Below are 14,831 nucleotides of genomic sequence, written 5' to 3'. Positions count from 1 at the left end.
CAAATCCATGTAATTTTTACAATCTGGATCAAAGTTCCATGTTATTTCTTTTTAGAGATAACATTTTTTCCATTTATTTTTAACTCCAATATAATAGGCATAGTGTTGTATTAGTTTCAGTTTTCCAATATAGTGATTCAACAATTCCATACATTGCTCGATGTTCATCAGAGTAAATGTACCGTTTTTTTTTTCTATTCTATTATGTTATGTTAGTCACCATACAGTACGTCATTAGTTTTTGATGTAGTGTTCCATGATTCACTGTTTGTGTATAACACCCAGTGCTCCGTGCGATACGTGCCCTCCTTAATACCCATCACCAGGCTAAACATTTGTCCCACTCCCTCACTTCTAAAAGCCTCAGTTTGTTTCTTAGAGTCCATGGTCTCTACAGTTTTTTGCCTCCCCTAATTCCCTCCCCCCTTCATTTTTCCCATCCTTCTCCTATTATCCTCCATGCTATTTTTTACATTAATAGTAAAACTGTATTTCATTTAGTCTCCATTACTAACATGGAATTCACTAAAATGAGTTGTATACTTAAAACAGCAGAAATTCTGTAATACCCATTTCAGAATAACTAGAGGCAAGAAATATCTAGGAGGCAAGGAAATCCCGAGCAACAATGTAGAGGCAAAGGAACTCATTCTTCTTTACTAAAGGACATAGATAAATGGGTGCCGTAGCGAGAATAGAGGTTAGTTTCTAGGGTTTCATGATTTTTGATTAACCGATAGCAAAAGATGGGTACATTTAGGCCTATTTATTCTCAATAATACACACATCACGTGAATACTTTGATCATTTTGGAGCTCAAGCATCAAAAATAAATAGAAAATAAAAGGGTGAAAATATAGGTTCCTTAAAAGGAACTCCAACCTAGAAATAGAAAGAAGACAGAGGGCCGAATTTGGGATACCAGAAATGATTCAGGAGAGGGCTGTGGAGCAACTAATGATAATTTGATCACCACAATTCCCTAATGACTGAATTTTCAAAAGATTTGGGCTTTTAGTCCCTACACGAGAGTTCTTCTCTGATAAAGATCATTGCTTTGAAAAATTGCATAATCATGATATTCTCAAGTTGTACAATAGAAAAATATTTGCTGTCCTTTAAAAAAAAAAAACAGGGTTCACCTAAGTCATTCTTTCCTAGACTCTCTAAAACTGCTGTTTTATGTCAGCAAGCTCATGATCCCCTAACCATCTACTGAATAGGAATACTTTAGTAACAATCCCATTGTCTGACTTATTCAGGAGAAAGGAGCTGCCATGGAGCATTACCTGACAGGTACAGATGGTGGGAAGGTTGGTGGGAGAGGATATATATTTTCTGGTCAGGACATAACCAAAAATGAACATCTCCATGATAACCTTTCCTTCTTTCTTCTGTCCCTGCTAAACAAATTTGACCCTATCCTGTAAGGCTTTCTGAGGTCATGTTGGTGGATTCATCCTCCAACAAAACTCACAGCAAGGTCTGTATCATGCTGAGACAGCAGCAGATTAAATTTATTGAGCTTGAATTGTAGAAGAAAGCTGACGACTACCAATTAAAACATTCCCAAGTGCATGTGGAGGAGGAGGTCTGATTATGACCTGAGAGATTTCCTCACCACTTGGCCAGTCCAGGAGGCTCCCAGCAGCTCAGAATGATATCCTTTTGGGTCCATCCACAGTTAGTGTCTCTGAATTCATTTCTATAACTTGAAGAATCTCAGTACACTTCTCTCTTCATTTCCCCCAGAGGGTAAATGTAGAGAAATTAATACACACAAGTTGTATTTTTATGACTTCAGTTCTTTTTCTGCCATCCTCATTTGGAAGAACTTCTAAAGAACACTTAGATGTGGACATGTTCTTATGCCATGAATTCTGTAAATGTCCTTAGAACCTTTTGTTCACTAAGGCACTTCTGGAAAGAAAAGTCGGTATCCACAATAACTCTCTATAACACATTTACTCTCATTCTCCTACAGTCTCATCCTCAGATTTTTTATTTTATTGAAGCTATTTTTGTAAATTTAGTAATATTCTCAGAATGACCAGTTATGATGTACATTTCCAAATCCTGCTATACTAATTTTAGAATTGTTTGTTCTAGCACTGTTGAAAATATGGATAGTATTTTAACAGGGATAACATTGATTCTGTAGGTTGCTTTAGATAGCATAGACATATTAACAATATTTTTTCTTCTAATCCATGACCAAGGAATGTTTTCCACTTCTTTGTCTTCCTCAATTTCTTTCACAATTGTTTTGTGGTTTTTAGAGTATAGATCCTTTACGCCTTTGGTTAGATTTATTCCTAGGTATCTTGTGGTTTGGGTGCAATTGTAAATGGGATTGACACCTTCATTTCTATTTCTTCTGTCTCATCATTACTGTATAAAATGAAACTGATTTCTGTGCATTGATTTCATATCCTGCTATGTTGTTGAATTCCTATAGGAGTTCTAATAGTTTTGGGGTGGAGTCTTTTGGGTTTTTCACATAAAGTATCCTGTCATCTGAGAAGAGTGAATGTTAGATTTCTTTACCAATTTGAACTTTTTTTAAAAAATTTCTTTCCATTGTTTGATTTCTGGGGCAAGATTTCTAAAACTAGGTTGAACAATAGTGTTGAGAGTTGGCAACCCTGTCCTGTTCCTGGCTTTAGGGGAAAAGATCTCTGTTTTTGTCCATTGAGAATGATGTTTGCTGTGGGATTTTCATACACAGCTTTTATGATATAGGGTATGTTCCCTCTATCGATGTAGATGGAACTAGAGGGTATTATGATGAGCAAAATAATGCAATCAGAGAAAGACAAGTATCATATGGTTTCACTCTATGTAAAACATAAAAAACAGCAGAGATGATCATAGGGGAAAGGAGGGAAAATTGAATGGGAAGTCATCAGAAAGGGAAAAAGCCAAAAGAGACTCTTAATCATAGGAAATAAACTGAGGGTTGATAGAGGGGAGTAAGGTGGGAGGATGGAGTAGTCCAGTGCTTGGCGTTGAGGAGGACACATGATGTGATGAGCACTGCTTGTTATACACAACTGATGAATTATTGAATACTACGCCTGACTTATGATGTGTGATAAGTTGGCTAATTGAATCTAAATTAATCAAATAAATAAATACATAAACACATAAATTTTACCATGCAGAATCCTGATCCAGTTGTTGACCATCTGGTGATATTTCTCTCATTCCTCCCTTTTATACCTTTTTTCCTCTTTTCTACCACCCTTCTCTCAGAATGCAGATATTTTATGCCTCATAGATGTGGAGGAATCATGTCATCTGCTCTTGATGCAAGTAAAAAGAAGACATATATGCTTTCAATTTTTTAGAAATATAGGGAGAAGAATTTTTTTATCATTAGAACAAAGGATGAATTCAAGAACACTTATGCACATGGTACCTTTCTCCTTGACATGCTTTGCCCGGTTTCTAGACTTTCACTTATGCTGCTAACTTAAGAGAGATTGAGGTACACAATGGATTTCAGGGAGAAGAAGAGATAGAGATAAAATGGCAGAGGACCTTAGATGTTCTTTGTATAATCTTGTTTGTGAAGGAGACAGATACAATGGTACTGATTCATGTTAAACAGAATTGATTCAGAGGTCAGATTGGCACATGTTATCTAATCATTAGCTCAGTCTTGAGTCACCAAGGAATAGTTTAAACTAGCTTATCTGTTTTTTCCCCCTCCTCTTCTCTCTTCTACTCATTTTATTTAAATTTTGTTGTCTTCTAATCTAGTATCCTGAATCTCTTTCACCCTTAAACTATTCATTATTGCTGGGAACAGTATCTTCTCAAAATAACTGGGGTATCAATTTTATTATGCTAACTCTTATGACAATATTTTCAGCACATATCCTGATTTTGTTCCTGATTTGGCATGTTATATACCAAATTTCAGTTCATGTTGAACATACTTTGAAAGATGGTCCTGACTTTTCTTTTGCCTGTAGAATGGATAAGCAACTTTTTTCTACTTTATTGTGAAACCAGGAAATACTTTCACAAATAGATCAATATGTTCTCTTTTTTTCCCAGAATTTTGTAGGGCTTTGGGGGGGGGGAGTTAATGAAACATCTTTAAAGGAACATCATTCAAAACTTTTCTCAAAAAAATTATATGTATCATTATGAAGTGTACACCAATCTGGCAATCCACAATTTTAGTAGTAAATTGATTTAGTACTAATTGATTTAGTAGTAAAATCAATTACCTCAATTTCCTGTCCATCTTTTATTTTAAGAAAGTTACAATCATGAAGAGACTCATATTGCCAAATCAATGATAAATCATATGGAACACAGAGTTAAGAAATCAATGTCTACCTATGAGGTCAATTGATTCTCAAAAGCAATATCCATTGGGGAGGGTATGTGCTATGGTGAGTGCTATGAAATGTGTAAGCCCAATGATTCACAGACCTGTACCCGTGGGGCAAATAATACATTATATGTTAATAAAAATAATTTAAAAAATAGTAAAAGCAAACAAACAAACAAAAAGCAATATCAAGGTTGTTCATTAGAGAAATCATAGTCTTCTCTACAAATAATGTTGAAATAACTGGACATCCTGGCCAGGTTCAGTTTGGTGTGTTGGGTTCTTTATTGTCTCTGTTCATGAAAATTACCATCATCAAAATAAAATTTTTAATTTAATGCCAAATACATCTTATAGCATATTTCATTCAATTATCAAGCCAATACATACGGTACTAAAGTGATTCCATTTACTACTCAAGATCCAGTAGTTAAACAACAAGATAGTTTTTTACAGTTAGTGTGGAACAAGCAAATAACGATTTCTAGTATCACAGGGTTTATTTTTAACTCCTAAAATAGATTAACTTGCTGAAATCCAAGTAACTATATCATATATTTTAAGCCAAGGTACTTATTCAGGATTCCAGGGATCTAGGAAACAGCCTTTCATTTCAGTTTCACCATACACACACACACACACACACACATACACACATTACCTTATATGTACATTAATGTGTATATACACACATGCATGGTATATACATAACAGAAAACAAGGAAAAATGTCTAACCCTGGAAAGTTTGCAAATGTTCAAAGTATAGCTTCCAAGTTCATTTTTGTTTTCTTCAAATGTTAATAAGATCAGATTTCACATTCTCATAACATGTGCTAGGCTTTGAGGCAGGAGAGATTGTAAATGTAAAAGTATTTTCTTGAAATGAAATTAATCTGAAGATAAGCTTATAAAAACTATATTTGGTGTGACTACACATTCTTTTTATGTAAGACTATGTGTCAGCATCCTATGTAATCTTTCCTGTCTCTATCTATGGCCTGGGTATGGCATTTTTAATCTTTTAGTCCTTCCCTCATTGAAGTCTCTGTTAAAGGGATGCTTCATTGATGATTTGGGCCGGAGATCACCGGTATGCAAGGAAGAAAGGATTAACTTTGAAGGTGTCTGTGTTGGCTCAGATGGATCAATATAATTTATTATTTGTTTCAATTTAGTATTATCTGTTGATACAATAAACCTATACTCTGTGCCCATTCCATTGAGTAGACTTTATATCAATGAGTATAAACTATCTCATCTTAGAACTCACATTTTAATTTTTAAAAAAAGGTGAAGATAATTAGAGTTTATTAGCTTCATACTACTGGCATAAGTGTTTCCTGGTTGCAGGGGAGAGTTGCATATTTCAGCAAAATTTCAATGTTCTCTACAAACCTAGGTAACTTGCCATTTTTACTTCCCAGCTCTACCCAGGAAAGTTCCATTTGGGTTAAATCCTAAAATGTATTCCTCTTTGCACAGGGTTCTCTTATGTTTGCTTAAGAAGAAGTTACAATGCAAAATAATAGCATGTCTAGGAGAATTCAGAATATCATTATTTTTTCAAAGTCTTTAAGTACTTTAGGGAAATGCATTAGTAACTTTGGCATTTACTGTCCTTTTTTTATGTGTGTTGAGGATTATTTATGGATATCATTTATTCCTATTACCCATCAAATTGTATGTGTATATGTGGGTTAGAGTGTGTTTTTTATTGAGAAATATCCAACATTAGGCAGTAATCCTCATTTTAACAACATGTGGTGATACGAGAGTAAAGGAAAATTACTCGGTCATGAATCTGTTTGGTCTTGACCCCATAAATAATGGGGTTTAGCCTAGGGGGCACCACCACATAGAGGTTGGCTACTAGGATGTGGACATGATGAGGGATGGTTTCCCCCCCAAAACGATGGGCAAAAAAAAATGAAAAGAATGCTGGGGCATAGAACATATGGATGACACAGATGTGGGAAGCACATGTGTTGAGGTCCTTGAATCTGGCAGCCCAGGAAGGTATCTGAAACACTGTGCAAAGGATCATGGTGTAAGACATAATGATGAACACAGTGTCCAGTCCTGTAGACAGCAGGGCCACAGTCAGCCCATAGATGATGTTGACCCTGATATTGTCTCATGCCAATCTGGCAATGCCCATGTGCTCACAGTAGGAATGGGGAATGATGCTTCTCCCACAATACCTAAGTCTGTGTACCAGGAGGGTGAATGGAAGGCAGATGATGAAGCTCCTGACCATAGCTGCTATGCCAATCTTCCCAATGACTGAAGAGGTTAAGATTGTGGTATATCTCAGGGGGTGACAGATGGCCACATAGCGGTCAAATGCCATGGCCAGGAGAATACCAGATTCTGCCGCAAAGATGAAATGTATGAAGAACATCTGGGACACACACAAGCAAAGGATATATCCATGGACTGGAACCAGAAAATGGCCAGCATTTTGGGGGCTGTGGCTGTGGAGAGTAGCACATCTGCCGAGGCAAGCATGGAAAGGAAGATATACATGGACTCATGCAGACCATCATAAAGATCAAGAACACATTGCCTACAACAGCCAAAACGTACATGGAACAGATGGGGATGGAGATCCAGGTGTGAAAATCTTCCAGTCCTAGGATTCCAATCAGGACATACCACATATCCTGGGGACCGCTGTGATTATAAGAGGAGGGAGGCATCTATGGCAACATATTCCAGACCTAGTGCCTTGATCAAAAACCACAGGGCTGAGTCAAGATTGAGGAACAGCCCATTAGGCTGAATGATGTCTGATTAGACTTTCTTTTGCCCAATGTATTCTCCTGGAATACAGTGGAAGGACAGTGAGTTGTATTATCTAGCCTACAAGAGTCAGGAAATCTGACTCTTTTCATGGAAGAATTAAAATATATCTTGAAAAAAATAGTTAGCATTTACTAAGTGCTTACTATGTCTAATGGTACTTTCCAAATACAGCTCATTAAATCTTCACAACAGACTGTTGAAAAGACCTTTACAATAATCCTTGATACGGATACTAATATTATTCCTATAGATAAAAGAAAATCCTACAGACTTTCAGCTTCCTGACGTAGGTCCCACTGGATTTAGAATCAGACAGTATGAATTTGAAAGCTTTGATCTCAGCCACCATTCAATACTGCCTATAGAAATAACACTAGATAGAAAGACATGTCATCAGAATTTTCACTGATGATATCACTGAATAAAACAGATACATGTGAAGTTTTCCTCACTTTTTATGAGAGAAGGAGGGAATGAGGTTTTACCAAAATGGGTTCCAGGCAGTATATGCACATAGGTCCTCTTCTGCATTCATTGACCACTGAACTGATGCTAAGGCCTGTGCTAGGAATTGAGGATCTACAGGTGAATTAACTCATTCTGGTCTATGAATCAACATGTTTCTATCTCTCTCTTTTTTTTTAAGATTTTTTTCATTTATTTGACAGAGAGAGATCACAAGTAAGCAGAGAGGCAGGCAGAGAGAGACAGGGAAACAGGCTCCCCACTGAGCAGAGAGCCTGATTCAGGGTTTGATTCCAGGACCCTGATCCATGACCTGAGCCGAAGGCAGAGGCTTAACCCACTGAGCCACTCAGGAGCTCCAAATCAAAATGTTTCTTAAAATTATATGATGGACATTAAAAACCTAAACTGCATACAGTGTCAAATTCAGTTAGATTCTTAAATGGATATGCCCTGCATGTGGTGAGGAGAAATATTCTCTCCCTTTCAGGTCACTGACTAAAAATTAGACAACATATTTATTATTTCAAAAAGCTCCATAGCAGCAAATATTAATACTTCACATTATGAGATAGAGGTCCACCATCTTTCAAAAAAATGGGAGGGAGGTTCATTTACTGGTTATTCTTTTCCTGTCATTCCAAAGGAATGTAGATAAATGCAGGAGAGAAGTTGGGTGAAAAGTAGGCTAGGAGATGTAACATTGGAGTGGGATGTGTGTATGAGGGCTGTATGCACATAAGCAGGCACATATAATGAGTGTAAAGACATGGGTGCAAATAAGTGGACGACAAGTGGCTTCAATCCTCCCCTAATCCCCATTCTCAAGTAAAGACTAGATGACAGCATTTGGTGAAGAGGAACACAGACTTAAGGGATATTTGCCTTTTATCCCTTGTTTTAACTGGAGTCAGATCATTGCGCACTTTCAATTTATCATGTAAACTTTAATTTTTCATTAAGTGGTCAATATTCTGGCACTTAATGTCATAGAATTGAAATGTGTGGATGTCATTTATTTATTTTCATTTTTATTTTTTTTTTAATTTTTTATTTTTTATAAACATATATATTTTTTTTAATTTTTTATTTTTTATAAACATATATTTTTATCCCCAGGGGTACAGGTCTGTGAATCACCAGGTTTACACACTTCACAGCACTCACCAAATCACATACCCTCCCCAATGTCCATAATCCCACCCCCTTCTCCCAAACCCCCTCCCCCCGGCAACCCTCAGTTTGTTTTGTGAGATCAAGAGTCACTTATGGTTTGTCTCCCTCCCAATCCCATCTTGTTTCATTTATTCTTCTTCTACCCACTTAAGCCTCCATGTTGCATCACCACTTCCTCATATCAGGGAGATCATATGATAGTTGTCTTTCTCTGCTTGACTTATTTCGCTAAGCATGATACGCTCTAGTTCCATCCATGTTGTTGCAAATGGCAAGATTTCATCTCTTTTGATGGCTGCATAGTATTCCATTGTGTATATATACCACATCTTCTTGATCCATTCATCTGTTGATGGACATCTAGGTTCTTTCCATAGTTTGGCTATTGTGGACATTGCTGCTATAAACATTCGGGTACACGTGCCCCTTTGGATCACTACATTTGTATCTTTAGGGTAAATACCCAATAGTGCAATTGCTGGGTCATAGGGCAGTTCTATTTTCAACATTTTGAGGAACCTCCATGCTGTTTTCCAGAGTGGCTGCACCAGCTTGCATTCCCACCAACAGTGTAGGAGGGTTCCCATTTCTCCGCATCCTCGCCAGCATCTGTCATTTCCTGACTTGTTGATTTTAGCCATTCTGACTGGTGTGAGGTGATATCTCATTGTGGTTTTGATTTGTATTTCCCTGATGCCGAGTGATATGGAGCACTTTTTCATGTGTCTGTTGGCCATCTGGATGTCTTCTTTGCAGAAATGTCTGTTCATGTCTTCTGCCCATTTCTTGATTGGATTATTTGTTCTTTGGGTGTTGAGTTTGCTAAGTTCTTTATAGATTCTGGACACTAGTCCTTTATCTGATATGTCGTTTGCAAATATCTTCTCCCATTCTGTCAGTTGTCTTTTGATTTTGTTAACTGTTTCCTTTGCTGTGCAAAAGCTTTTGATCTTGATGAAATCCCAGTAGTTCATTTTTTCCCTTGCTTCCCTTGCCTTTTGCGTTGTTCCTAGGAAGATGTTGCTGCGGCAGAGGTCGAAGAGGTTGCTGCCCGTGTTCTCCTCAAGGATTTTGATGGATTCCTTTCGTACATTGAGGTCCTTCATCCATTTTGAGTCTATTTTTGTGTGTGGTGTAAGGAAATGGTCCAATTTCATTTTTCTGCATGTGGCTGTCCAATTTTCCCAGCACCATTTATTGAAAAGGCTGTCTTTTTTCCATTGGACATTCTTTCCTGCTTTGTCGAAGATTAGTTGACCATAGAGTTGAGGGTCTATTTCTGGGCTCTCTATTCTGTTCCATTGATCTATGTGTCTGTTTTTGTGCCAGTACCATGCTGTCTTGATGATGACAGCTTTGTAATAGAGCTTGAAGTCCGGAATTGTGATGCCACCAACGTTGGCTTTCTTTTTCAATATCCCTTTGGCTATTCGAGGTCTTTTCTGGTTCCATATAAATTTTAGAATTATTTGTTCCATTTCTTTGAAAAAGATGGATGGTACTTTGATAGGAATTGCATTAAATGTGTAGATTGCTTTAGGTAGCATAGACATTTTCACAATATTTATTCTTCCAATCCAGGAGCATGGAACATTTTTCCATTTTTTTGTGTCTTCCTCAATTTCTTTCATGAGTACTTTATAGTTTTCTGAGTATAGATTCTGTGTCTCTTTGGTTAGGTTTATTCCTAGGTATCTTATGGTTTTGGGTGCAATTGTAAATGGGATTGACTCCTTAATTTCTCTTTCTTCTGTCTTGCTGTTGGTGTAGAGAAATGCAACTGATTTCTGTGCATTGATTTTATATCCTGACACTTTACTGAATTCCTGTATAAGTTCTAGCAGTTTTGGAGTGGAGTCTTTTGGGTTTTCCACATATAGTATCATATCATCTGCGAAGAGTGATAATTTGACTTCTTCTTTGCCGATTTGGATGCCTTTAATTTCCTTTTGTTGTCTGATTGCTGAGGCTAGGACCTCTAGTACGATGTTGAATAGCAGTGGTGATAATGGACATCCCTGCCGTGTTCCTGACCTTAGCGGAAAAGCTTTCAGTTTTTCTCCATTGAGAATGATATTTGCGGTGGGTTTTTCATAGATGGCTTTGATGATATTGAGGTATGTGCCCTCTATCCCTACACTTTGAAGAGTTTTGATCAGGAAGGGATGTTGTACTTTGTCAAATGCTTTTTCAGCATCTATTGAGAGTATCATATGGTTCTTGTTCTTTCTTTTATTGATGTGTTGTATCACATTGACTGATTTGCAGATGTTGAACCAACCTTGCAGCCCTGGAATAAATCCCACTTGGTCGTGGTGAATAATCCTTTTAATGTACTGTTGAATCCTATTGGCCAGTATTTTGTTGAGTATTTTCGCATCTGTATTCATCAAGGATATCGGTCTATAGCTCTCTTTTTTGGTGGGATCCTTGTCTGGTTTTGGGATCAAGGTGATGCTGGCCTCATAAAATGAGTTTGGAAGTTTTCCTTCCATTTCTATTTTTTGGAACAGTTTCAGGAGAATAGGAATTAGTTCTTCTTTAAATGTTTGGTAGAATTCCCCCGGGAAGCCGTCTGGCCCTGGGCTTTTGTTTGTTTGGAGATTTTTAATGACTGTTTCAATCTCCTTACTGGTTATGGGTCTGTTCAGGCTTTCTATTTCTTCCTGGTTCAGTTGTGGTAGTTTATATGTTTCTAGGAATGCATCCATTTCTTCCAGATTGTCAAATTTATTGGCGTAGAGTTGCTCATAGTATGTTCTTATAATAGTTTGTATTTCTTTGGTGTTAGTTGTGATCTCTCCTCTTTCATTCATGATTTTATTTATTTGGGTCCTTTCTCTTTTCTTTTTGATAAGTCGGGCCAGGGGTTTATCAATTTTATTAATTCTTTCAAAGAACCAGCTCCTAGTTTCGTTGATTTGTTCTATTGTTTTTTTGGTTTCTATTTCATTGATTTCTGCTCTGATCTTTATGATTTCTCTTCTCCTGCTGGGCTTAGGGTTTCTTTCTTGTTCTTTCTCTCCAGCTCCTTTAGGTGTAGGGTTAGGTTGTGTACCTGAGACCTTTCTTGTTTCTTGAGAAAGGCTTGTACCGCTATATATTTTCCTCTCAGGACTGCCTTTGTTGTGTCCCACAGATTTTGAACCGTTGTATTTTCATTATCATTTGTTTCCATGATTTTTTTCAATTCTTCTTTAATTTCCCGGTTGACCCATTCATTCTTTAGAAGGATACTGTTTAGTCTCCATGTATTTGGGTTCTTTCCAAACTTCCTTTTGTGGTTGAGTTCTAGCTTTAGAGCATTGTGGTCTGAAAATATGCAGGGAATGATCCCAATCTTTTGATACCGGTTGAGTCCTGATTTAGGACCGAGGATGTGATCTATTCTGGAGAATGTTTCCATGTGCACTAGAGAAGAATGTGTATTCTGTTGCTTTGGGATGAAATATTCTGAATATATCTGTGATGTCCATCTGGTCCAGTGTGTCATTTAAGGCCTTTATTTCCTTGCTGATCTTTTGCTTGGATGACCTGTCCATTTCAGTGAGGGGAGTGTTAAAATCCCCTACTATTATTGTATTATTGTTGATGTGTTTCTTTGATTTTGTTATTAATTGGTTTATATAGTTGGCTGCTCCCACACTGGGGGCATAGATATTTAAAATTGTTAAATCTTCTTGTTGGACAGACCCTTTGAGTATGATATAGTGTCCTTCCTCATCTCTTATTATAGTCTTTGGCTTAAAATCTAATTGATCTGATATAAGGATTGCCACTCCTGCTTTCTTCTGATGTCCATTGGCATGGTAAATTCTTTTCCACCCCCTCACTTTAAATCTGGAGGTGTCTTCGGGCTTAAAATGTGTTTCTTGGAGGCAACATATAGATGGGTTTTGTTTTTTTATCCATTCTGATACCCTGTGTCTTTTGACAGGGGCATTTAGCCCATTCACATTCAGGGTAACTATTGAGAGATATGAATTTAGTGCCATTGTATTGCCTGTAAGGTGACTGTTACTGTATATGGTCTCTGTTCCTTTCTGATCTACCACTTGTAGGCTCTCTCTTTGCTTAGAGGACCCCTTTCAATATTTCCTGTAGAGCTGGTTTGGTATTTGCAAATTCTTTCAGTTGTTGTTTGTCCTGGAAGCTTTTAATCTCTCCTTCTATTTTTAATGATAGCCTAGCTGGATATAGTATTCTTGGCTGCATGTTTTTCTCGTTTAGTGCTCTGAAAATATCATGCCAGCTCTTTCTGGCCTGCCAGGTCTCTGTGGATAAGTCAGCTGCCAATCTAATATTTTTACCATTGTATGTTACAGACTTCTCTTTCCCGGGCTGCTTTCAGGATTTTCTCTTTGTCATTGAGACTTGTAAATTTTACTATTAGGTGACGGGGTGTGGGCCTATTCTTATTGATTTTGAGGGGCATTCTCTGAACCTCCTGTATTTTGATGCTCGTTCCCTTTGCCATATTGGGGAAATTCTCCCCAATAATTCTCTCCAGTATACCTTCTGCTCCCCTCTCACTTTCTTCTTCTTCTGGAATCCCAATTATTCTAATGTTGTTTCGTCTTATGGTGTCACTTATCTCTCGAATTCTCCCCTCGTGGTCCAGTAGCTGTTTGTCCCTCTTTTGCTCAGCTTCTTTATTCTCTGTCATTTGGTCTTCTATATCACTAATTCTTTCTTCTGCCTCATTTATCCTAGCAGTTAGAGCCTCCATTTTTGATTGCACCTCATTAATAGCTTTTTTTATTTCACCTTGGTTAGATTTTAGTTCTTTTATTTCTCCAGAAAGGTCTTTTATATCTCTCAAGAGGGTTTCTCTAATATCTTCCATGCCTTTTTCGAGCCCGGCTAGAACCTTGAGAATTGTCATTCTGAACTCTAGATCTGACATATTACCGATGTCTGTATTGATTAGGTCCCTAGCCTTCGGTACTGCCTCTTGTTCTTTTTTTTGTGTTGAATTTTTACGTCTTGTCATTTTGTCCAGATAAGAGTAAATGAAGGGGCAAGTAAAATACTAAAAGGGTGGCAACAACCCCAGGAAAATATGCTTTAACCAAATTAGAAGAGATCCAAAATCGTGAGTGGGGAGAAAGGGGATAAAAAGAGGTTCAAAAAGGAAGAAAGAAGAAAAAAACAAAAAGAAAAGAAAAAGAAAAAAAAAAGAAAATAAAAGAAAAGAATTTTGTAAAAAAAAACAACACCTAAGAAAAATGTAAAAAATATATATATATATTAGGTAAACTAGTAAAAAATCGTTAAAAAAGAAAAAGGTAACAGTTAAAAAAAAAATTTTACCCGAAGGCGAGAAAAAAAAAAAATGAAAAAGAAAAAATTAAATTAACTGCAAGACTAAAAAAAATCACAGGAAAAAAGCCATGAGTTCCGTGCTTGGCTTTCTCCTCCTCTGGAATTCTGCTGCTCTCCTTGGTATTGAAACCGCACTCCTTGGTAGGTGAACTTGGTCTCGGCTGCATTTCTTGTTGATCTTCTGGGGGAGGGGCCTGTTGTAGTGATTCTCAAGTGTCTTTGCCCCAGGCGGAATTACACTGCCCTTACCCGGGGCCGGGGTGAGTAATCCGCTCGGGTTTGCTTTCAGGAGCTTTTGTTCCCTGAGCGCTTTCCGTAGAGTTCCAGAGGACGGGAATACAAATGGCGGCCTCCTGGTCTCCGGCCCGGAGGAGCCGAGAGCCCAGGGCCCCACTCCTCAGTGCGCCCTCAGAGAACAGCGCTCAGTTACTCCCGTCTGCCTGACCTCCGGCCGCGCTCCGAGCTCACCGAGCCTGCGACCGGTTCAAGGTAACACGGAGTTTCGAGCTTACTGTCAGCTCTGTCTCTGTAGCTGGCTTTCCCGTTCCAATACCCGCAAGCTCTGCGACACTCAGACACCCCCGATCCTTCTGTGACCCTGCGGGACCTGAGGCCACGCTGACCCCACGTGGGCTTCGCCCCGGTTTAGCCTCTGGAACGATGTCCCTCAGCGGAACAGACTTTTAAAAGTCCTGATTTTGTGCGCGGTTG

The 14,831-nt window shown here is 37.9% G+C and overlaps 1 pseudogene; it reads right to left on the bottom strand.

Annotated features, from left to right (window-relative positions):
• Positions 1-6,099: 6,099 nt before the first annotated feature.
• On the bottom strand, positions 6,100-7,060 carry LOC106004342 (annotated as a pseudogene).
• Positions 7,061-14,831: the final 7,771 nt, after the last annotated feature.

Source organism: Mustela putorius, unplaced genomic scaffold (genome assembly GCF_011764305.1).
Source record: "Mustela putorius furo isolate JIRA1106 unplaced genomic scaffold, ASM1176430v1.1 tig00003987_pilon_pilon_pilon, whole genome shotgun sequence".
NCBI classification, from domain to species: Eukaryota; Metazoa; Chordata; class Mammalia; order Carnivora; family Mustelidae; genus Mustela; species Mustela putorius.
The sequence above is the reverse complement of the archived record's forward strand: the minus strand, read 5'-3'. Positions and strand labels throughout refer to the sequence as shown.